Source organism: Ovis canadensis, chromosome 10 (genome assembly GCF_042477335.2).
Source record: "Ovis canadensis isolate MfBH-ARS-UI-01 breed Bighorn chromosome 10, ARS-UI_OviCan_v2, whole genome shotgun sequence".
Lineage (NCBI taxonomy): Eukaryota > Metazoa > Chordata > Mammalia > Artiodactyla > Bovidae > Ovis > Ovis canadensis.
This window is the reverse complement of record NC_091254.1, coordinates 14,711,392-14,735,973: the sequence shown is the minus strand read 5'-3', so window position 1 is coordinate 14,735,973 and position 24,582 is coordinate 14,711,392.

Genomic DNA, 24,582 nt, shown 5'->3' with positions numbered 1-24,582 from the left:
ATACTTGGAGTCTGTGTAAATATTGGCCTTCTTTCCTTCTGCTAGGTGTAAGGCTCTAGTTAGGGCTTTAGTTCAGCCTTCTAAGAAGTCGTCCTGGGTGACAAGGGCTGAGCATCCAGGACTTCCCGGGTGGTTACCACAGCATAGGCCGCCCTTCAGTTTCCATTGGGATCTCGCTTTGAGCTCCCATCAACGAACAAAGTTAGCTCCGGATTTGGTAAAGGTTTGGAAAACAGGTTGTGGGGTGGTTGCATGAGGGACTCAAGGACCTCCGAGCATGAGTGGGTTGGGGGTTCTGAGGAGAGAGAGAGTGAGGGTAGCGAGGAAAGCGGGTTTAATTGTGGGGAGCGGCCCACAGAAATCTGAGGATTGTCCAGAAATATCAGGTGAAATTGTTGGAGCCTGGACTCACTGAGTTCAGAAAGAAATCTAGAGGCTAAAAGGTCACCAAGATGGTGAGGTGAGAAGATGGTCAGGGGTTGGTCATGAATCAGCTTTTTAGCATCGGTGTACAACGTTGTCGCCGCCGCTAGTGCCCGCAGGCAGGGGAACCATCCCCTGACTGTGGGGTCAAGTTGTCTGTATATGTAAGCAATAGGCAGCAATTCGGGGCCAATCGGTTGCACCAAGGCTCCAAAGGCTATCCCTCCCTTTTCATCAGTGTATAGATGGTGCAGATAGTTGGGATTTGGGAGAAAGAGAGGGGGTGCAGCCAATAGGGTTGAGCGTAAGGTGTGGAAGGCCTGAGTCACTTCGGTGGGGGAAGACAGCGGCCCTGTGGGAGTATCTTTAGCTGCCGCATATAGAGGTTTAGCCAGGGTAGCATAATTTGGGACCCAGTGTTGGAAGAATCCCATCAGGCCTAAGAAGGACAATATCTGGTCTCCGCCGGTTGGGGGGCAGATGGACCTGAGGAGGCTACACTGGTCTGCTGCCAAGGCTTTAGTGGTTGGAGTGATTTGGAGGCCCAGATAGATGACAGAAATCTGAGTCTGTTGGGCTTTGGATTGTGAGGCTCTGTAAGAGTTGTAGTATGTTGTCGGGAGGTCTCTTCTGAGGGGCTGCAAAGGAGCAAGTCATCTACGTATTGGAGGAGGGTGCTAGGGCGAAGCGGGCATCTGGCCAGGTCCTGGGATAGAGCCTGCCCGAAGTAGTGGGGACTGTCTCTGAACCCCTGAGGGAGTACGGTCCATGTGAGTTGTGTGGTCAGCTGGGTGTCGGGGTCAGTCCAGGTGAAAGCAAAGAGGAATTGGCAGTCAGGGTGGAGTGGGATGGTAAAAAAGGCGTCCTTGAGGTCAATAATGGTGAAATGAGAAGTCTGAGGAGGTATGGAAGAAAGGAGGGTGTAGGGGTTAGGGACAAGTGGATTGGCAGGGATTACTGCCGCGTTGATCAGGCGGAGATCCTGCACTAGCCGGTAGCCTCCTGAAGCCTTCCGAACAGGGAGGATTGGCGTGTTACAGGGGGAGGTCGTGGGGATCAGGAGACCCTGTCCCATGAGACGGTCGATGATGGGCTTTAGCCCTCTGAGGTTGCGAGTGGATAAAGGAAACTGGGACGGGGCTGGGAAACAGGTGGGGTCCCTTAGCCGGATGAGGACTGGAGGGTGGTGTCGAGCCACCACCAGGACTCGGGTGTCCCAGACCTCAGGATTAACAGAAGGGGTTGGAGGGTCAACAAGTAGCATCAGGAAGGCCCCTGACGTGGGAGCCGATCCTGGAGCTAGCTGAAGAGTGGCCTTCAGTTTAGCCCAATATCTCTTCCCAAGAGAAGAGTAGGGCAGGAGGGGACAACCAGAAAGGAGTGGGTAAATAGACAGGAATCTAACCGACAGGATAGTGGCTGGGTTTGGAGCGGACATGAGGGTTGGCCGTCAATGCCCATAACCGAAACCTGGGAAGGACTTAAAGTGCCTCCGAAAGAGGGAAGGACCAAATAGGTAGCCCCCGTATCAACCAGAAAATTGATGGACTTACCCGCTACCTGTAGTGTTACCCTGGGCTCGGCTTGGGTTATTGGGGTCCCTGAGTCTGGGCGGTGTCAGTCATCGTAGAAGCTCAGCAGCTCCAAAGCCGGAGGAGGGCAGGAGGTCTCCTTGGGGCGCTCTGGTCCCCGGCCCCTAGAGGTAGAGGCCCGAGAGGCCTGGGGACAGTCACTGGCCCAGTGTCCTCGTCGTTTGCACAACAGGCACGGCTTGGAAGGAGGTCGCGGATTGGGGCACATCCTGGCCCAGTGCCCTTCTTGGCCGCACTTGAAGCAGGCCCCTGGAGGGGGGTTTTGGGACCCCGAGCCCGCCGCCAGCCGCAGGGCCGCTACCAAGGCCTGGGTTTGCTGGTTTAGGAGGCTTGCCTGAAATTCGGCCTTTTGCTTGATCCTTGCCTTTCGGCTGGCCTCAGCAGTTTCCTCACGGACGTGGTAGACCTTAAAAGACATTTTTACCAGGTCTCAGATAGGGGTCTGAGGGCCGTCCTCGGCCTTGGCCAACTTTTTCCGGATATCGGGGGCAGACTGGGAGATAAAACGATTGGCCAAGGTGGCCGCCCCGATGGGGGACTCAGGTGACAGCCTGGTGTATTGGACGAGGGCCTCGGCCAGCCGATTAAGGAACATGGCTGGGTTTTCATCGGGCCCCTGGGTCACCTCATCTAGTTTGAGGAGGTTTACAACCTTATGAAAGGATGTTTCCATCCCATCAAGGATACACTCTATCATATAGCGTACTCGCAGCTGGCCGCCATCCCTCTCCTGGTAGTTCCAATCAGGGTCAGTGTCAGGAACCACCTGAGCCCCTGGGGGGCGCTCGGGGGAGGGGTTGGCATAGTGCCGCTGGTCGGCCTGAGCCTTGGCTGCCTTCCAGATAGCCTGCCTCTCTTCGAGGGTGGTGGTAGACCCCAGGATGACATATATGTCCTGCCATGTCAAGGCGTAGGCATGGGTCAGACCAGTAAACTGTTTAATGTACTGAGTGGGGTTGGAGGAGAAGGAACCCAGTTTGGCCTCAATCTGTGCTAAGTCTTGGAGGGAGAAAGGGACATGGACTTGGGCTAGACCCTCAGCTCCGGCTACTTGTCAGAGAGGGAGTAGTGGGGCTGGGGGAGGGGGAAGGGAGGCTCCCGGAGGGTTGCTGTGGGAGCGAGTATGGGAGCTAACCGGGGAAGGGGAGGGAGTGACGAGGGGAAGAGGAGGATACAAGATAGGGCTAAGGGCCGGAGGATCCGGGACCGGTCGTGGAGTCTCGGGGGCAGGAGCGGAGGTTGGAGAGTCCGGAGTGGAGGGGGTGGTAGCAGAAACTGGAGTGGAAGGGGTAAGGGCCGTGGGAGAGGTATAGGGAGGAGGGGCCACCAGGTCTTCCGGGGGAACAGAGAAAGCAGAGGACTCAGAGACGGGAGGAGCTGTTTTGGCCCGGGAGGGTGGAATAGGGGGAGCCAGGATAAGCAGGACTTGGCGGGGAGTGCCCGTGGTGCACAGGGTGGGGCAAGAGAGCAACGCCCAAAAGGCCTGAACATAGGGGACCTCAGACCATTTTCCCATTCTCCGGCAGTAATTATCCAAATCACGGAGGATGTCAAAGTCAAATGTCCCTGTGGCTGGCCACTGTGAGCCATTATCTAGGGGATACTGAGGCCAGGCTTGTGAACACAGAAAAGTGAGCTGCTTGGAGCGGATATCTCCCTTTAGTTTTAGGGTCCACAGGTTAGCCAGCAGGCACTCTAAGGGGGTGGAATATTGGGGATCGGGTTTGGAGGCCGTCGATCCCATGGCGATCACCAAACGGAGACTAACCCTCACTGCCCGAATGGCTTCGGGTGCCAAGGGAAGCCGGGGATCTGCACAGCTGTTTGGAACGTCTTCCTCCCGTACTGAGGGACCAAGGAAGGCTGAAGCCGGAGGGTCCGTACAGCCGTTCAGGACGTCTCCCTCCCGAGCTGGGGACCGAGGAAGGCCGAAGCCGGAGGCCAAAGCCGGAGGTCTACACAGCCGTTCGGGACATCTCCCTCACGAGCTGGTGACCAGGAGGACCCAGTACGTGGCCACTGGTTACCGGGTCCTAGGAAGTGGTCGCCAGGGAGGGCGGGCTCCAAAGCAGAAGGGACTTACCCGGTATCCTGCCGTCCGGGGGGTTGGTCAGCTGCCTGGGTCCGGGGGGCTACTGTGGCGGTGGAGCTCGATGGGGCCTCAACGGCGAGTGCTGGAAGCCCTCATCTCGAGCCCCACGTTGGGCGCCAGATGTAAGAAACGCCACAGGAAGAAAGAGCCACCTCTATGGACCGTTGGTGAAGGCCTTTATTGGGCGGTCGCTCTCGGGCAGAACTCCCGGGGGCGGGTGAGCAAGGGGACAAAGGGAGTCTGCGAGGTAGGAGGGGTGAGGAAAGGTTTTATAGCTAGGGCCGGGTTCCCATATAAGGAAGAAAGCGCGGGTTTCAGCGGTGTCTAAGGGCTCTGTGTCGGCTTCCTGATTGGATGGCTTGGTTGTCGGCCCGCCTCCTGGGCTTGTCTGCGGCTCTCTGCCGGGACATGTCCCGACATGTCCGACCTTGCCCTTACCTTTAAATATCTTCACATCTATGGTGAACAAACTGGCAATGAGTTAAAATTACACCCCCTTAATGCTACTCAGCACTGATTATGCTGGAGACCTTTGGGATGGGGGTCCCAGGAGGTTGTCCTACCTCCACCTGCCTAGGGATCTTGTCCTCAAAAGGTTGGCATGCCTAAACCTGCTTGGAGATTCGCCAGTCGAAGGGCCCCAGGACAGTGACATGCCTTGATCTGCCCAGGGACCCAATTCTTGGGAGGTCAACATGCATTGACCTGCCCATGGATTCGATCTCCAGGAGGTCGTCATGCCTCAGCTTGCCTGGGGATCTGCACCCTGACCCAGGGACACCTGGCTCTCAGGTTGCAATAGTACTGGGTAGGATAAGCTTCAGAAAGACTCACCCCTGAGGAAGTCCACCCATGGAAATTGAAGAAAGCCTATTGGTTTTTTTCTTTTTTCTTTTCTTTCCTGTCATCACTGTCTTTCATATGGGAAATAACCCATCCACTTCCTGGCAGATGCCCTTGATATGCGTCCTTGATAACTGGAAAATGTTCAATCCTCTAAGGAGAAGTTGTTTAAAAATTTTTTGTGCCACTGAATGATATCCTCTGGGGGACAAGGAACAGTGGCCTCAGGATGGGAGTTTAAATCACAGTACCATCCTGCAGCTATACTTATTCTGCAAAAGACAAGGGAAATGGACAGAGATTCCCTATGTCCAAATTTTCTTCTGTCTAGGAGGTATAAAAGAACTCTGTCTCAAGTATGGGATTGTTGCATGCCCTAAAAGTGAGCCTACTAGACGGATGGTGTTAGGCACAGACAACCAAAAGAAGGAACCCCCTTTGAAGGCTCACCTCCCACAGCTCCCGAGTTGCCTGGTGCTCCTTCTTTGTATCCAAACGTGCCCCCATATCTGGGAACACTCCTTCCACAAAAACCAACTTGAATATGTCCCTTAGTAAAAACTGGAGGAGAATTCAGACGAATCCGGGTCCATAAGCCCTTCTCCCTCTTAAAAGACCAATCAAACAAGACCTGGGAATCTATAAAGATGACCCAGACAAATATCTAGATACATTCCAACACATTACCTTGGCCTTTGACTTGACGTGGAAGGACACAATGGCCATATTTAGCCAAAATTTATCTGACCCTGAGCATACTAGGGTCTTAAAGGAAGCCCGAAGGTATGCTACAGGGCTTCACATGTCAAGTGATAAAAATCCAATAGGGGAAAATAGACTGGTTTCAAATAGGAAAAGGAGTATGCCAAGGCTGTATATTGTCACCCTGCTTATTTAACTTATATGCAGTGTACATCATGAGAAATGCTGGACTGGAAGAAACACAAGATGGAATCAAGATTTCTGGGAGAAATATCAATAACCTCAGATATGCAGATGACACCACCCTTATGGCAGAAAGTGAAGAGGAACTAAAAAGCCTCTTGATGAAGGTGAAAGTGGAGAGTGAAAAAGTTGGCTTAAAGCACAACATTCAGAAAACGAAGATCATGGCATCTGGTCCTATCACTTCATGGGAAATAGATGGGAAAACAGTAGAAACAGTGTCAGACTTCATTTTTTGGGGCTCCAAAATTACTGCAGATGGTGACTGCAGCCATGAAATTAAAAGACGCTTACTCCTTGGAAGAAAAGTTATGACCAACCTAGAGAGCATATTGAAATGCAGAGACATTACTTTGCTTACTAAGGTCCGTCTAGTCAAGGCTATGGTTTTTCCAGTGGTCAAGTATGGATGTGAGAGTTGGACTGTGAAGAAGGCTGAGCGCCAAAGAATTGATGCTTTTGAACTGTGGTATTGGAGAAGACTCTTGAGAGTCCCCTGGACTGCAAGGAGATCCAACCAATCCATTCTGAAGGAGATCAGCCCTGGGATTTCTTTGGAAGGAATGATGCTAAAGCTGAAACTCCAGTACTTTGGCCACCTCATGCGAAGAGTTGACTCATTGGAAAAAGTCTTATGCTGGGAGGGATTGGAAGCAGGAGGAGAAGGGGACAACAGAAGATGAGATGGTTGGATGGCTTCACAGACTCGACGGATGTGAGTCTGAGTGAACTCTGGGTGTTGATGATGGACAGAGAGGTCTGGCATGCTGCGACTCATGGGGTCACAAAGTGTTGGACACGACTGAGCGACTGAACTGAACTGAACTGAACTGAGGGGAAACTGCAGTCTCCTCCTCATATCCTAACTGGAATTGTAATGACCCTGAGCACATCTGGGAAAGGGATCGTTTTCTAATCTGTATGAAAGCAAGACTGAAAGAAACCCAGTAAAAAGTAATCAGCTATTCCTGAGTCCCAGCAATAACTCACGAGTCCAGCAAGAACCCTATTGCCTTTCTGGAAATCCTCCAAAAGTTTACCGATCTGGACTTAGACTCTTACGAGGTGCAGGTGATTTTAAAGGACAAATTCCTGTCCCAATGTGCATCCGACATCAAGATAAAGTTACAACAGCTGCAGCAGTGGGACTCTGCTGCCTCTTTAGATGAGATGGTCCAGATAGCCACCAATACCTTTTATAACAGAGAACAGGAGAGGGAGGCCAAGGGCCAGGAAAGGGAGAAAAGGAAAGAGACAAGGCATGCCCAGATGCTAGCCGCCCTCCAGGGAAGTCCTATGGCAAACCCCGAGTCCTTGAAGGATAAGGCATGAGGCAAATGCCTAATCTGTAGACAGGCAGGGCATTGGTCCAAAGAGCGTCCAAACTCTGACAAGTCTCCTAAAACAGTTTGCTACAAGGGTGGCACTCTTCCCTGGGAACTCAAGAGCCTCAAGTTCAAGTGCCAAGCCTTCCATCATGATGGTTTAACAGAACTGAAGCAGCCCACTCCAGCCAGTCCACCTATCACAGATAATCATCATGGGGCTAGAGCCAACGATGCAACTGGATGCAGCATATAAGCTCGAGAATTTCCTGTTGACACAGGAGTTACCTACTCTCTTTTTACCTACTCTGGAGCCTTCTCCTCCAAAACCTGTACCATTTTGTATGCTACAGGAAAAATAATTACTAAAAGATTCACCCGAGCACTTCTTTGTTGCTGGATTAGACTAATATTTTCCCACCAGTTTTTGGTGGTCACTGAGGGTCCTACTCCATTACTGAGAAGGGATATACTCACTAAACTGGGGACCACACTTGTGGTGGGAAATTTTTCAGTCCCCACAGTACCCAATCGCTATGTAATCTTTGAGGAAATCCCACCCAATGCCAAGTGGGTTACAGTCTTGTATCTCAAAGATGTATTATTTTTCATACTACTGGCTAATGAATCCCAATAAAATTTTGCCTTTGAGTGGGAAGCTCCAGGGGAAAAACATCAACAGATGACTTGGACATTATTACCTTAGGGAATCAGAGATAGCCCTCACCTGTTTGGGCAGACTCTTAGAAAGGATCTCCCAGATATGGACCTGGGACCTAATGGGACAATATTGCAATATGTAGATGACTTACTAATCTGCTCTCCAGATGAGCAAAATGGCCAACAACATGCAATTCAGGTTCTAAGCTTTTTGGCAGAGAGGTGATATAAAGTCTTCTGTACTAAGGACCTATGGTCAAGACAAAGGTCACTTACCTGGGATTTCAGATTACTCATGGGTCCAAGAGACTGTCCTGTGATCGGGTACAAGGAATCTTTCATTTGTTCTCCCCCACGATTTAAAAATAATTATGAGCTTGCCTGGGGCTAACTGGGTATTGTAGAATTTGGATACCCAGCTATGGTCTAATTGCCCAGCCCTTATATGAAAACTTGAAGGATGGGATGATTCAATCCCACTTAAGTGGGGAACTTCTCAAAAAAAGGCAGAAGCTACAATAAAACAAGCCTTAACTCAAGCAACTGCCTTGAGGTTGCCAGACCCAGAAAAAAACATTCCAAATTTATGTCCACAAAAAAGAAGGAAAAACCTTGAGAGTGTTAACTCAAAGGTTGGGACCTGAGCCCCAGCCTATAGCTTACTTATCCAAGAGGCTCAACCCAGTGGACAGGCTCAATCCTCCCTGCCTTCAAAATATTGCAGCTATTGTAATCCTGATAGCAGATTCTTTAAAACTCTATTTTGAGGGCAAACTAACAATTTTTACAAGCCACTGAAATGGCAACCCACTCCAGAATTCTTGCCTGGAAAATCCCATGGATGGAGGAGCCTAGCCAATTACAGTTCATGGGTCACAAAGAGTCAGACATGACTGGGTGATTTCACTTTCACTTTCAAGTGAAACAACTCCTAAATGGGAGAGGCCATTTATGGATGTCTGATCAATCCATATCCTTAGATATCAAGTAGTGCTGATGGAAAATCCAGGCCTGACTATATCCCCTTGTGAGGTTCTTAATGGAGCCAACCTACTCTCTACTCCTGAGGGCTCTCTCCCCTTTCACTCTTGCCTAGAAACCTTGTACCATTAGACAAAATCCCAAGACGGATTGTCAGAAGATTCTCTGACCAATCCTGAGGAAATTTGGTGCACTGATGGAAGCAGCTTTGTCTTGGATAGAAAAAGAAGAGCCAGGTATGCAGTAGTCCCCAATTTTGAGACCATAGAGGCTAAACCTTTGCCACCAGGTACTTCAGCCCGATTAACTGATCTCATAGCCCTGACTCAAGCTTTAGAGCTGGGAAAAGGAAAAAGAGTAGCCATTTACACCTAATAGAAGTATGCCTTTCTGATATTATATACACATGCTGCGATTTGGATAGAAAGAGGCCACTTGACCACCCCAGTGTCCCCAATCAATTATGGTGATCAAACTCTTAGGCTCTTGGAGACAGTCCATCTGTGCACTGAGGTTTCACTCTCTCACTATAAAAGACACCAAAAAGGGAGCATGGAAGTGGCAGGAGGGAACCAAGCAGCTGATCAGGCAGCTAAGAGAGTAGCATTATAGAACAATGAAATAATAGGCGTTGCATCTTAGGTCCATAGATTAATTTGTCAGAAATTCCTTCATATACTGAAGGTGAGACTCTTAAAGCTAAGAGTGAGGGCTTTCAAGATCATATGCGGTGGTTCCAAAAGGAGGGATTCCTTTTCCTGCTTGGGAACCTCCACCGGAAATTGGTTAACTTCTTATATGCTACCACTCATTTAGGGGAAAAGGCCCTCCAAAGATTACTAGAAAGATCCTTCAGAGGAACAGGCCTCCAAATGACTATAAGGCAAGTGGTCTCCTCTTGTCCCACTCACCAATTAAACAATCCCCAAGGAGATCAAAGGCCCCAACTGGCCCAGTCTGTCCAACGACGTGGGACCTACCCAGGAGAGGCGACTCCATTGTGACTGGAGAACTCAGTCTTCAATAAAAGTAGAAAAAGCCAACTAATTCTTAAAAACAGGGATTAAAAAAATAACCAAGAAGACCTCCCTGGGAGGGAAGGAGGCTTTGCCAACAGCTCTCCTCCGTACCTGTATTGCCCCTAAGGAACAGGTTGGTTTTAGTCCTTATGAGATGTGGGAGACCTTTTGTTTATGTCAATGATCTCTTAGATCCAGAGGCTCAGATCTTCTGGTCTTATACCATGGCCATTGGGCAATTCCAACAGGATATACAGTTGTGGGGTGTCAACCAGGACCCAAAAGATTCTAAAGAGTCACTACTATTTAGTTCAGTTCAGTTCAGTTCAGTCGCTCAGTCGTGTCCGACTCTTTGCGACCCCATGAATCGCAGCACGCCAGACCTCCCTGTCCATCACCATCTCCCGGAATTCACACAGACCCACCTCCATCGAGTCAGTGATGCCATCCAGCCATCTCATCCTCGGTCGTCCCCTTCTCCTCCTGCCCCCAATCCCTCCCAGCATCAGACTCTTTTCTAATGAGTCAACTCTTCACATGAGGTGGCCAAAGTATTGGAGCTTCAGCTTTAGCATCATTCCTTCCAAAGAAATCCCAGGGTTGATCTCTTTCAGAATGGACTGGTTGGATCTCCTTACAGTCCAAGGGACTCTCAAGAATCTTCTCCAACACCACAGTTCAAAAGCATCAATTCTTCGGCCCTCTGCCTTCTTCACAGTCCAACTCTCACATCCATACATGACCACAGGAAAAACCATAGCCTCGCTCCAGGGACTCACGTCCTAATTAAAGTCTGGAAAGATGTGTCCCAAAAGGCTCAACTCTAGCTCACAGGAAAAGGCCCCTAACCTGTAATACTTTCTGCCCCCACAGCAGTCAAAGTACCAGGACATGACTCCTGGATTCAATTCTCAAGAGTCAAGCCATGGAAGAAAACAGAAGAGGATACTATTGTGAGCCCCTGGGAGCTCTCAGATACCTATTCAGGAATACAAATGAGTGCCATTCTAAGCAACAAACCCAAAATTAATTTTCTCGGGATAAGAATTCTCATGATAGCTCTAAAGAGCCAACATAGCTTGGTAGAGGTTGTACTCCAAAACAGTATCTAGATCTCCTGATCCCTGAACAAGGCATCTTGAGCCATCTTGAATGAGACATGTTGTTTCTAGGTAAATATGTCCAGCTAAGTTAAATAAAGCCTCACAGTCCTCAAGAAAAATGTTCAGATCCTACCAGATCTCAAAGAATGAGCTGGAGTGTTCTCAGGGTGGCTACAATCTCTTTTGGGGGGATCCTGCTGGTGATGGGAAATTTGGAGTTGACTAATGCCCCTTTTGGAGAAGGAAATGGAAACCCATTCCAGTACTCTTGCCTGGAGAATCCTATGGATGGAGGAGCCCGGTAGGCTACAGTCCATGAGGTCTCAAAGAGTCGGACACAACTAAGCAACTTCACTTTCACTTTTAATGCCCCTATACTAGTCTGTGTCATCACCATATTGATGCTGCTTGTGATTTCTCCGTATATTATCAATTGTCTAACCCATTTTTCTCTGCCCAGGTCAACAAGCTACAATACACAGTGCCAGTTCAACAAGGATATATAAAACTATAGCCAGCCACAGAAAATATTACTCACCCTTAGATGGACACTGCTATAAGTACTCTGAGGCCTGAGACTAGCAAAAAGGGAGGCCCAATGCCCCCTCGCTGTCCCAGTTCAGCAGGAAGTAGCCAGAGAGACCTTAACGCCCCTATTCCCAAAGAATTGGGCCTCCTATCTCTTGAGAGGGGAAATGTTAGGTAGTTAGAATAGGAAAAAGAAGTCCAGAATGATGGTGGCTAAAAGACAAGAAAGGGAAATGTCTGGGAAAAAAATAGAACAAAGGAAGGTCCGAGGGCCAGAGTGAGGACCTCAGGTAAAACAAACAGCACTCCTGGCTAGCCCAATTTACATAGGGCAGGTCCAGGGGGAGGAGAAAAAAAAAAAAACAAAAACATATAAAAAGAGGAGCCAAAATTGGACTAGAGGACTCTCCTCTCTTCACGTCTTTTGGGTCAGCATTCCCTCATGCCTTGAGGATATTTTTCCTTTGCTTTCTAAATAAAACTGAGATGTAACATGGAGATGTAATACTGGTCCTTCTGAGGACTGTAACACTGGTCTGTCCATGGCTTCAAATTTTTGTTGCTACAAGACAGAACCAAGGAAATTACAAACTCCCCAGACATCTGGATATGACTTGAATATATTTTAGTGTAAAGAAGTGATTCCTACTCTGCTCCTGTATAAAATCATTCCTAATATCATCAGAAATGATGTCTCTCTTACATGAAACTTATTATTTCATAATAATACATTCTTTACTCAGCACTATAAGAATATTTGTTGAACAGGCCTAGTTCCTCATTTTTTGTCCCCTTCAACAATTATCATACTAAAGACAATGTAAACATTCATTGAATTGACTTCAAAAAGTTAACGAGTAAAAATTAATGGAAACAAAATTATAGTGAAAAAATACAAATTTTGGGGAAGAGTATATAGTATATCTTTATCTTAATTTGATTAAAAATGTTGAAAATCACTCAATGAGTAGTTCTATAGGTATAATATTTGAAAGTTTACATTTAAAATTTTATTGAAAGTGCTGAATCTGCCACAAAACTCATGTTTTAAAAATAACCAAAAATGCCCTAGTTTATTTAAAAAGCAGCATTGACTTTTTTATTCTAATACAGTTAAACGAGAAATAAATTAAGCCATAATTATACACAAAACGACCTTTTACAGAAAATGTATATGGATGTTCAGCAATTGAAATATGAAGTATCGTTAAAAATTGCTTCCAGAAAATATGTTCCACTTAAAGCTGACATTCTCCCTTGATCTCTGTGACTATGGGTTTGATTACAACATGTCTTGATGAAGCTAATGAAAGGTTTAATAAAATCAACTCAGCTGAAATATGTAATCCAGATAAATGATGTTTGTTTTCTATTCTTAGACCAGGTTGACCAATGTTTGCTTTTTTCAGACTAGGATGAGATCAGTGTAGACTATTCAAAAAGCTTCACAGTGAAACTTTTTGTTTTATGCTAATAAATATACATCTTATAGATAAAGAGGAATTTATAAAAGAGGAACTTTCTATCATTCCACAAACATTTAATTGTCACAGTGAAATCAAGTCAGCTTTGTTCAATTCCCTTGGAGAAACCTTGTCATTGAGCCAAAGGTCCAGTTGAGACAGCAAATCGCAGTTGCCTCTTCATTCAATTACATCATTTAAACAGATATATATATAAACAAAACTGATAATGCAGCTATCCAGAAAGCATATAGAATATACAGGCACTCTATATTTTTCATGTCTTTGCATATTACTTTGATTAAAGTAACAAGAGTAGACAACAAAAGGAAAATGTGTATTTTACACAGCTAAATCAAATACAACTTTAAATTGTCTGCCTGTTTAATCTAGGCTATTTGTATCCAGCCTTTGTTACTTGGATTTCTCTAATGCTGTTCCTTTTTTTTTTTTTTCCCTGTTCTTTAATTATTGAAAGTAAAGCCACAAATCTACAACGAATATGGTCATTTATCATTCTACAATCCATTCACTATAGCTAGGCTGTGACAACTAGTTTTGAACTATACACTCACTTCTGTAAGTTGAGTCTACAGAGCAAAATGTTGTTCTACAAAGAAATATTTAAATACTATTTTTGAAAAGGGGGAAGTGAATATTATGTCAAAACTACAAGTGCCAACCCCCTACTCTGAGAAATATTATAATATTTATTTCTCAGGCTTATAAATTTTATTCTTTTCTGAAATTCTTACATTAAAAATGCATATAATTAATATAATGCATAACGAGAAGTTCATCAAAGATGGAACTCTCTCTATATATATATAGATTCACATTTTTTTTTAAATTAATGTATTTGTAAATGAATTGGCTATGAATTTCATCATGAAGTTATCCATAACATTCCTTTCTGGTATCTTTTTAGAGAGCACTTTTGATCCCTTTTGAGTAAAAAAAAAAGAAAAAAGACAAATTGGAATTTGAATAGCACCTGTTTGGGCTTCCCTGGTGAGAGGGTAACAAACAGGAAGGCCAGGATCTTCAAATGGAGGAAATAGGCTGCAAATGTCAGACATATTTTGATCTCTCACTGAAGCAACAGGAGGAAACAAACTACTAGTGTTATATTGTTCCCCCTTCTCTATACAAATTTAAAAACAGGTTTCTGTTAAAATTGTGGGTCACCATGAAGACACCTGATTCCACCTAAACTTAACTTTTCTCAAACCCATTAACCAATGTGTTTTTCTTATGGAAATGTTTGTCTTAAGCTATGTTAATGAACTATGTATTTACCCTAGACTCTGCCTTCAAGTAAACCCTGCCTAAAACTCAGAACCAACTTGACAAACCAGTATGTCTTATTCATGCAAATGTTCTCTTAAGCTATGTTAATGAGATTGTATTTGCTTGGAAACCTGCCTTTCTTCAAGATTCATGTCAATCATTTTATAGCCTGGGACAACTCTCCTTGTGCCAACCTTATCTCAAAATGCATGTTGTGGTTGAGGGGACTGGTGCCAGTCTCTGAGTTTTGAGACATTTTTTTTCACTAATTTAGTTCAGTTCAGTCGCTGAGTCGTGTTCGACTCTTTGCGACCACATGAAAAGCGGCACGCCAGACCTCCCTGTCCATCACCAACTCCCGGAGTTCACTCAAATTCACGTCCATCGAGTCAGTGATGCTATTCAGCCATCTCATCCTCTGTCGTCCCCTTCTTCTCCTGCCCCCAATCCCTCCTAGCATCAAAGTCTTTTCCAATGAGTCAACTCTTCACATGAGGTGGCCAAAGTACTGGAGTTTAAGCTTTAGCATCATTCCTTCCAAAGAAATCCCAGGGTTGATCTCTTTCAGAATGAACTGGTTGGATCTCCTTGCAGTCCAAGGGACTCTTAAAAGTCTTCTCCAACATCACAGTTCAAAAACATCAATTCTTCGGCGCTCAGCCTTCTTCACAGTCCAACTCTCACATCCATACATGACCACAGGAAAAACCATAGCCTTGACTAGATGGACCTTAGTCGGCAAAGTAATGTCTCTGCATTTCAATATTCTCTCTAGGTTGGTCAAAATTTTCTTCCAAGGAGTAAGCGTCTTTTAATTTCATGGCTGCAGTCACCATATGCAGTGATTTTGGAGCCCCCCAAAATAAAGTCTGACACTGTTTCCACTGTTTCCCCATCTATTCCCCATGAAGTGATGGGACCAGATGCCATGCTCTTAGCTTTCTGAATGTTGAGTTTTAAGCTGACTTTTTCACTCTCCTCTTTCACTTTCATCAAGAGGCTTTATAGTTCCTCTTCACTTTCTGCCATAAGGGTGGTGTCATCTGCATATCTGAGGTGATTGATATTTCTCCTGGCAATCTTGATTCCAGCTTGTGTTTCTTCCAGTCCAGCGTTTCTCATGATGTACTCTGCATAGAAGTTAAATAAGCAGGATGACAATTTGCAGCCTTGACGTACTCCTTTTCCCATTTGTAACCAGTCTGTTGTTCCATGTCCAGTTCTAACTGTTGCTTCCTGTCCTGCATACAAATTTCTCAAGAGGCAGGTCAGGTGGTCTGGTATTCCCATCTCTTTCAGAATTTTCCACAGTTTATTGTAATCCACACAGTCAAAGGCTTTGGCATAGTTATTAAAGCAAACATAAATGTTTTTCTGGAACTCTCTTGCTTTTTCCATGATCCAGTGGATGATGGCAATTTGGTCTTTTCAAAAACCAGCTTGAACATCTGGAAGTTCACGGTTCACATACTGCTGAAGCCTGACTTGGAGAATTTTGAGCATTACTTTACTAGCATGTGAGATGAGTGCAATTGTGCAATACTTTGAGCATTCTTTGGCATTGCCTTTCTTTGGGATTGGAATAAAAACTGACCTTTTTCAGTCCTATGGCCACTTCTGAGTTTTCCAAATTTGCTGGCATATAGCAGACTGCTAGTAGCTATATAACATCCAGCTTAAGACTAACAGGGGGGCACTCTTTCTGCCTTCTTCTGATGTCTATGTCAGAAGCTTTCTCTATTTCTTTTATACTTTAATCAAACTTTATCACACAGAAGCTCTGAACTATCAAGACTTGTCACTGGCCCTGGATTGAATTTTTCTCCTCCAGAGGCCAAGAATCCCAACATCTTTCATGGCTCAACAACAGCCTTTCACTGGTGACTGAGCTGGTAAAGAATCTGCCTGCAATGTGGGAGAACTGGGTTCCATCCCTGGTTTGAGAAGATCCTCTGGAGAAGGGAAAGGCTTCTGACTCCAGTATTATGTCCTAGAGAATTCCATGGACTGTATAGTCCATGGGGTTGCAAAGAGTCTGACATGACTGAGCGACTTTCATTTTCACTGATATTTCAACTATATTTACTACCTTTAATTAGATATTTTCTTCCTAACACACAGAAAAAATAATTTTTTTTTATCAAGATACACTTTTGAATGTTATTTAATCACTTAGTTATGGGAAGTTTTTTCCCTTTCTTAGTACAATATTAAATTATTACAAAGGACTTTCTCTTTTTTCTCTCTATTTAATACTTATAATTACACTGAGGGGATGCAAATTATATTTGGTAAACTAAATAAAGCATGAACCATTGACTCAGCAGTCAAATTGCTCATAAAAAGTTAAGAAATATCAACTCTTTTTAAATATCTAATTTCAATTATCAAATAACACAACAGAAAAGCACTGGAAGACCATGTCACAGACTTTACTTATTGAAAATAATTCAAAGTCTATTTTGAGAACATCATGATTTGTCTCAATTTTGAACCATTTCATTAAAAATAACATTAATTTTCTAGCTAATATGTAAATAAAACTATTAAAAATTGCTCTAATATTTTCCTCCAAACTACCACCAAAATTTTTAAATGTATAGTGTGTGTGCTCAGTGGTTCAGTTGTGTCTGACTCTACCACCCTTTGGACTGTAGCATGCCAGGCTTCTCCACTCATGGGATTTTCAGGCAAGAACACTAGTGGGTTGCCACTTTTTTCTCCAGAGCAAATAATTACAGCTTGACGTATAAGTGAGAAAATCTGATGTTGCTGAGAAATATTTAGTGTATGGGAAGTTAAAAGCTCCCATAAAGAAAGTTAATTTTCTGAAAGATATATAAACACACACACACAATTTGTGCAGGTTTTTTAACCTAGTGTGAAGACTAAAAATCTATACTTTTAATATAACTCTGTTTAGAATATGTTGAGCCAGTCAATTGACATGTAAATTTAATTTCTAACTCAAAATATCCTAACAAGACATAGTGCCCTGAAGGTGGGTGATGCCATAGGAAAAAAAGTTACTTTGCCAACGAATTTTTAACGCAATACCATTTTCAATATTGGGAAGAGCAGTAGTAGATATATATATATATATATATATATATATATATATATATATATATGTGATAATACAATGGCCATTTGGTAGTACAAATATATCAAAGTCTGCTTTTTTATCTACACTCTGGTTTTACTTTCTCTAGAACACTCATCCTTTTCACCTTTCTGTCTTTTCTGCCTAAATAACATCAGTTAAGTGGGAAAACTCAGAGATATTCTTGAAAGAAGAGAATATTTCAACTAACAATGGGGGATGATTACTCCAGGGTCACTCCAGATTAAGGAGAAGATATCTAAAATTTGGATATCATAACTAATGGAAAATAGCACCCCTTTTCTTTGCTAAATTTTTTGGTGATACATTACTGACGTTATCTTCTGAGTGGGAGATGTATCGTGATTAATATCCATGGACATTTCAGCAATGGAATTATAAAGTGAAGATTATTTGTTGCTATTTTAGAACATATATTCAAAGTTAACTTTTGGGAAAAAGTTGTCTCAAGTATTTAAAAATTCATTTTAGGTTTATTAAGAAAAATCCTTCTTACAATTTTATGACCAAGGTTTTGCATGCAGAGAAGTGAAAGTTGCTCAGTCATGTCCAACTCTTTGCGACCTCTGGACTATACAGTCTATGGAGTTCTCCAGGCCAGAATACTGGAGTGGGTAGCCTTTCCCTTGTTCAGGGAATCTTCCCAACCCAAGGATTGAACCCAGGTCTCCTGCATTGTAGGCAAATTATTTACCAGCTGGCCACAAGGGAAGCCAGATTTTGCAAAAAAAGATAATTATTTCCCAAACACCTTACGGTGCTTTGAGAATGTATTATTCAGCATAACCTGGTGTAACAAAGAGACCCTAAATATCAGCGGTTTTATTAGAATATATGTTTATTTCTCACCAGGCTATATGTTCTACAGAAGTTGTCAGCTAGGCTCAATTCATTGTAGTCTTTCTGAAACCCAGGCCAATGGAGACTTGCCCTTGACATATGCTCTATGATCACTATAGCAGAAACAAAGGAATGTGGCTAACGACACACTGGTGATTCTTTGAAGAAGTTTATGTGTTGTTTCTGCTATCATTTCACATTACTTCCAAAAGACAGAGAAGAACACTTCTGTCATCTTTGCAGAACTGACACGAGGAAATATGTTTTAAAGCATTAGTGACTACTTGTAGTGATCAGATAGGTCACAACTTGGAAGAAAGAAAATGGTGGGAACCAATAATGAGAATTATCTTCCCTCTCAATTTAATGAAGCTAAATTTTGAGCTCTCCAAAATTTATGACTCCTCTTAGGAAAAAAAAAATGGAAAATACATATAATATGTATTGTGAAATTCCAAATCCCATGTTTCCACTTAAACTCTTTTCCCTTTCCTCTACCTTTTATGTCACATTTGCGAATGTGAGTAATTCCCATTCCCAAAATTGTTTTGACCCAAGAGCAATTAATTTGCATTTATTTGTAAAACAACTGCAGTAGGTTAAAAATTCTCTTCAGAGAAAATGTATTACAGTAATGACAAGTGTCTTTTGGGTTGGACTTTCAGAATTCTGTCCGCTGCCCTGCTACTTCCTTGCTGTGTGAATTTGAACAAGCTGCTAGACCTTTCTATGTTTCAGTATTCTTTTCTGTAAAATGAGAGAGAAAACTTCCTACAAGTTTAAGCCTATGGAGTACTTGACACGGTTCACAGTATGCCTTCCATCAATATTAGTTTGTTGAGCTATGCAACTTTATTATTCAGACATCTGTTTTTACTTGATACCTTTATTAGATTAAAACTGCTATAATCTGTTTCTTGATGTATTAAATTCAATATTTATCTAGCAACGTAATGCTCATTTTCCCAATTAGCTCATTAAATATTAAAAAGACACATTTTGTATTTCTTTTGTAAGCTGCACAAAATGATAATTTTATAAATTTAAAAGATAGAGCGTTTTTATGGCTGGCTCAGCAGTAAATCTGCCTGCCAACACAGGAGATTCAGGAGATGCAGATTTGATTCCTGGATTAGGAAGATTCGCTAGAGAAAGAAATGGCAACCCACTCCAGTATTATTTTATAGGGGCATGTATCTTCAATTATTTAATATAATACTTCATTAATTAATTGAGTGAATATAAATAAGAAAAAATATGCAAAATTAGCACATTTAATTGAGGTATGTTACAAGGAATATTTTTCATATGAAGGAAGAACTACCTTAATTTTGAATAATTAACTGAAAGAATTCCAAAATTTGCAAGTATATTTTAATTTAATTGTAACTATAAATATTGGATATATTATAGGTGGATTAAAGGCATTTTGACATAATTGACATTTTGTGACTTTTGAAAATTATAATATTTTTAGAAAACAAGATTATTCAATCAACAGATTAACTTAATATTCATATATGTATATTTCATCTTTTCAAAAATTTTCTTAAATTTGTAAAGACAAAATTATATAGAGTATCAAAACCCAAATCCAAGTACTAGTCCATCTCTCAAGAGTAAATAACACTTTAGCATATAGTTGGGGTGTAAGTTGTCCATAGAAAGAGATATTTGTGCTATTTGTATATGAATAAATATGCATTTATTGCATAATAATCAACACACACACAAAAGGACTTCTGTACTTTCACTTGTGATTGTCATTTGTTTTGTGCTACAAATAGCTAATTTAAGTTTTCTGTGTTGAAAAAGCTGAACACTGTTTAATAGTCAATTTGAAATTTTAAAATAATAAAGCACTCATTCAAATATAGATTTGAATGTATTAAATTTCGAACATTGCTGAAAATGGGCCATATATAGATTTTTTAAAAATTGCAAACAGTTATATTCACAAAAGTGGAAAGACCTGTTGAGTACCTAAAAATTTAAGTAGAAGAGTTGCTGTTGCCTGAAAGATATCTTTAAGTGTGATGAAATTGTTTAATTTACAAACTAAACAACAATGTGGTATATTTTTCAAAGTAATTAACACTGTGAATCTCTCACAGATTTGTTATCGTATATTGACACATGAAAATAAGTATATTAAATTTAAACAATATTCCCAGTTGATAGAGATTTTCACCTATACATTTAATCATATATTATATAGATTTTTAATTATAATTCATTCCATTGTTCACTTATCATGATTATTTTTATGTGTAATCACTAAAGCAGAAATAATGCTAACTTTCATTACGTTAAATGCTAATCATTTTAATTTAGAAAAATAACTTATAATGTATTATAAAGAGTAATTAGGTACATATTTTGAAAATATCAACATAATACTGTCTCATAGAAGTGGTATAATTTATATTACTTATAATATTTATTTTTACTCCTTTTGCAGAGGTGCCCTGGGTACAGCAATTGATCATTATTAAATAATAATCAATAATAATGCTCTTTAGGTGTTTAAGAGTATAAGAAGGCAAAACCAAAGCTTAAAAACCAAACAACAAAAAAAAAAAGAAAGAAAGAAGAAACTTAACTACATTTTCTAAAAAAGTTTTATTACCTACAGAAAGGAAAATTATTTGTTTATAGGAGAAATTTCAAGCTTATCTGTATTAACAATTTATTAATTTTCCAGAAAAAAATATGGTTTAGAGGACAAAACTGTCGCATACTCCATTTAATAACTTATAGTTTTTTGCCAAATATGTGTTGCACAAACACATGAGTTGCAATTATATTGAGGAGAAAGATTAATTTTTTTTGTTTGTTTTATTTTGGAGAATGATAGAATGTTTCAGTAGTTCAGTTAAAATGTTACTGAAGAATCTAAGCTACTCCATTTTGTTAACAGAAAAACTCCATTTTGTAAGGTTCTGGGAAAAGAGCCTTTGGAAATCCAAGAGCCTTTGGAAATCCCCTGACCTCACTCCACCGCCCATGAGCCAATCAGACCCCAGACCAAAATCTCCTGACTTAACACTCAGGAACTTGTGGTCTACCAAGACAATAGGGACCAATCAAGAACCAACACAAAACCCTTCGAAAGAAAGTGACCAATCAGACATTCCCCTACCTAGAAATCCTTTTTTCCATGTATACTCCCTATATAAGCAATGTAATCCAAAACCCGGGGCTCCTCCCTATAGCCTCTGTGTCGGTGTCAGTGGGAGCCCCAGCTCGAGCTTGGTAATAAAAACTCTCTTGCTTTTGCATCAGATATCAGCTCCCTTGTGGTCATTGGGAGATTTCGTGACTTGGACATAACATTTGGGGGCTCATATGGGATCTCCTACTGGCTCCACGGGAAGACGAATCCGGAGAGTCATCTGCAACTGATAAGTTTTTTTCTGTCTTTCTTTTCATTTCTGACAGGGCCTATTTTCTGAGGCTGGTATATGACTCAGGCAGACACACTGACGGGTCACTGGGAGACGTCCCAGACCCTTTTGGAGGGCGAGTAGTGCCCCTATTCTCTGTAGACAATTAGCAGGTCGCCCCTGCTGAACGGCCGGAGGCCGTCGTCTTTTGGTTTTGCCTCCAGATTCCCGGAGATGTATTTCTCCTGTCTCTCTGTCTGTCTTTGTGGCTGTTCATATTGTCTGTGTTAATTTACCAACATCTGACTGATCCAGGGACGATGGGGCAACACCATTCTAGCCCCACACCTCTATCCTTGGTTACTGAAAATTTTAAGGAGGTCAAGATGCGTGCTCATGACCTCAGCGTAGAAATTAAAAGGAATAAATTAATCACTTTTTGCAGCAGAGAATGGCCTACCTTCCATGTAGGCTGGCCCTCAGAAGGCACCTTTGACTTGGGAACTGTACACCGAGTCTGACATATCAGCTTCCGACCGCAGATCGGACACCCTGACCAAGTTCCCTATATCATAGTATGGGAAAATATCATATTGTGACCCCCCTCCTTGGGTAAAACCTTTTTTGCCTCAACAGGGATTTTCTACCACTCAGGTGTTGGCGACATGTAGGAAAGAACCCGAAGAATCCCAAGGAGCCTGAACCAACGGCGCCGCTATACCCCATCTTCCAGGGGGGAGTTGTTAGGGGAAGCACACTGATTGAAACCACCCACTCTGGCCAGGCGCCATAGTAACCATTTGCATGAGTTGTTCTATGACAGGAGATCCTGATAAGGAATATGGAACTAATAAGCCTCCACCAACCGGAAGAGTTCAGGAAAGGTCTAAAGGAGACACCGTGTGTCTGTCCACTTCCCAGAACCACCATAAAAACTGACATTGCAAGCCACGTGGCAGAGCAGTTCTCCTGGGTTTCCTTACCCTGCTGCTCTCCACCTGGGTGCCCTTTTCCAATAAAATCTCTTGCTTTGTCAGCACATGTGTCTCCTCGGACAATTCACTTCTGAGTGTTAGACAAAAGCCCAGTTTCAGGCCCTGGAAGGGGTCCCTCTTCCTGCAACAAATGGTGATTCTGGTGGGATTCTTCTTCACCAAGACTGACATTCTGACCACTCGGGGTACTCAGGGGCCAGCTTGCCTGCCAATGGACCAGACCCAGCGGCTGCAACTGGGACCCTTTTGTCCCTGGTCTCCTCCTGACACAGACAACTGGCCAGAGTGCCCCAACCGGTAAGAAACAAGAGACTTTACTGATCTCTCTCCCCTTCCCCCTCGTTTTCCTCTCCTTAACCCTTCCTATCTTTCCCTGTTTTTCTAGTCCCCTGGTAGGAATCTGGTCAAAGGCCCCTCATCCTGAGCTGAGGATTGGAGACTGATCACCTCTTGACAGAGAACTCAAATTCTGGTTCTGATTTCTGGTAGGGCCCAGTTCCAGTCCTCCCTTCTCTGGAGGCCCAGGGAAAAGTCCCGTAACATCTGGGTATCTGTTGGTGGCAGGAGATGTCTGTTAGGCCACCCCTTTTGCCCCCCATTTCCCACCTCCTCCTTCTTTTTCAACCTGGCTTCCTTTCCTCCCTTGAAATCTTTGATGTTAGTACTTAGATCTGAAGTTCTGTGTCTCTATAGGAGGTTTTCTGAGAGTCTGTATTTTTGTATTTAAGGGCTTCCCTGGTAGAGCCAAGATTAAAAAATCTGCCTGCAGTATGGGAGACCTGGGTTCGATCCCAGGGTCGAGAAGATCCCCTGGAGAAGGAAATGGCAACCCACTCCAATATTCTTGCCTAGAGAATCCCATGGATGGAAAGGCTTGGTGGGCTACAGTCCACGGGTCGCAAACAGTTGGATACGACTGAGCAACTTCACTTTCACTTTGATGAGGACTGCCAGGTTTATATGTGTGTTTTAACTCTGTGTTCTGTGTTGTGATTTTTGATGGCCATTTTGCTTTGTCTGGCCACCATGTGGTTTAGACCTGCTGCCATTTTGTTAGAACTTGATTTTCTTTCCCTGTGCCTTGAGACCAGTGCTCTCAGGAACACTTATTTAGACCATCTCTAACTCCTGACCCTGAAGAAAAAGGGGAATAAAAAGACTTGAAGCTAGATCTTGCACTGTGTCTGTCTAAATATGTCTTGGTATGTCTCTGTCTCTGGGTAATATTTTTGAGGTTAATTTGTATATGAGCCCTATTTATTTGGCTTAAAAAAGGTAAGTGCTTACAAATCAAGTAATTCTAAGTTAACCAATAAATTCCAGGTTCATGTGAACTGGGAAATATTCAATGTTAAATACCTGACATTAATGTTTGTTTGTTGACCTATCTAATATAGGCATGTCTTAGAGTAATTAATGTTAAGTAGAATATTCTCATTGTACCTAGGTTTAATATAAGTTAAATATTATATCTGTTACAAGTTTGTCAACAAGGAAATTACCTCAAGTGAAAAAATCTTCTAAAAAAATGCAAATGAGATATGAGCTTTTATATAAACTCTTAAGAATAATTATTCTTTAGAAATTATTGCTGGTATTTATGCTCACCAATCTATAAAATGCTAATATAAAAGTTAGTTATTGGTTGCTAAAGGAAAGTAAGGAGTATGTTTTCATTTAAAAAAAAAAAAAAAGAAGAAAGAAAGAAACAAACAAAAAAACCTGGTTAGAGTCAATTAGGTCCAAGATGGTGGAGCTGACTTTCACTAGACCTTGAGCCTCGGTATTTACGCCCATTGTGACATATCAACAAGCTAAGTGATACACCCATCAACATTGACTAAATCTGACCAAATGTTCTAAACCCTTTTAATTGATCTTTTTGATAAAACTTCCTAAATATAACTTTTTTGAAGTTCTTTTGATCTCTAGCTAACTTTGGGGTGCTTCAGAGGGCCCCTGGAACATCCCAA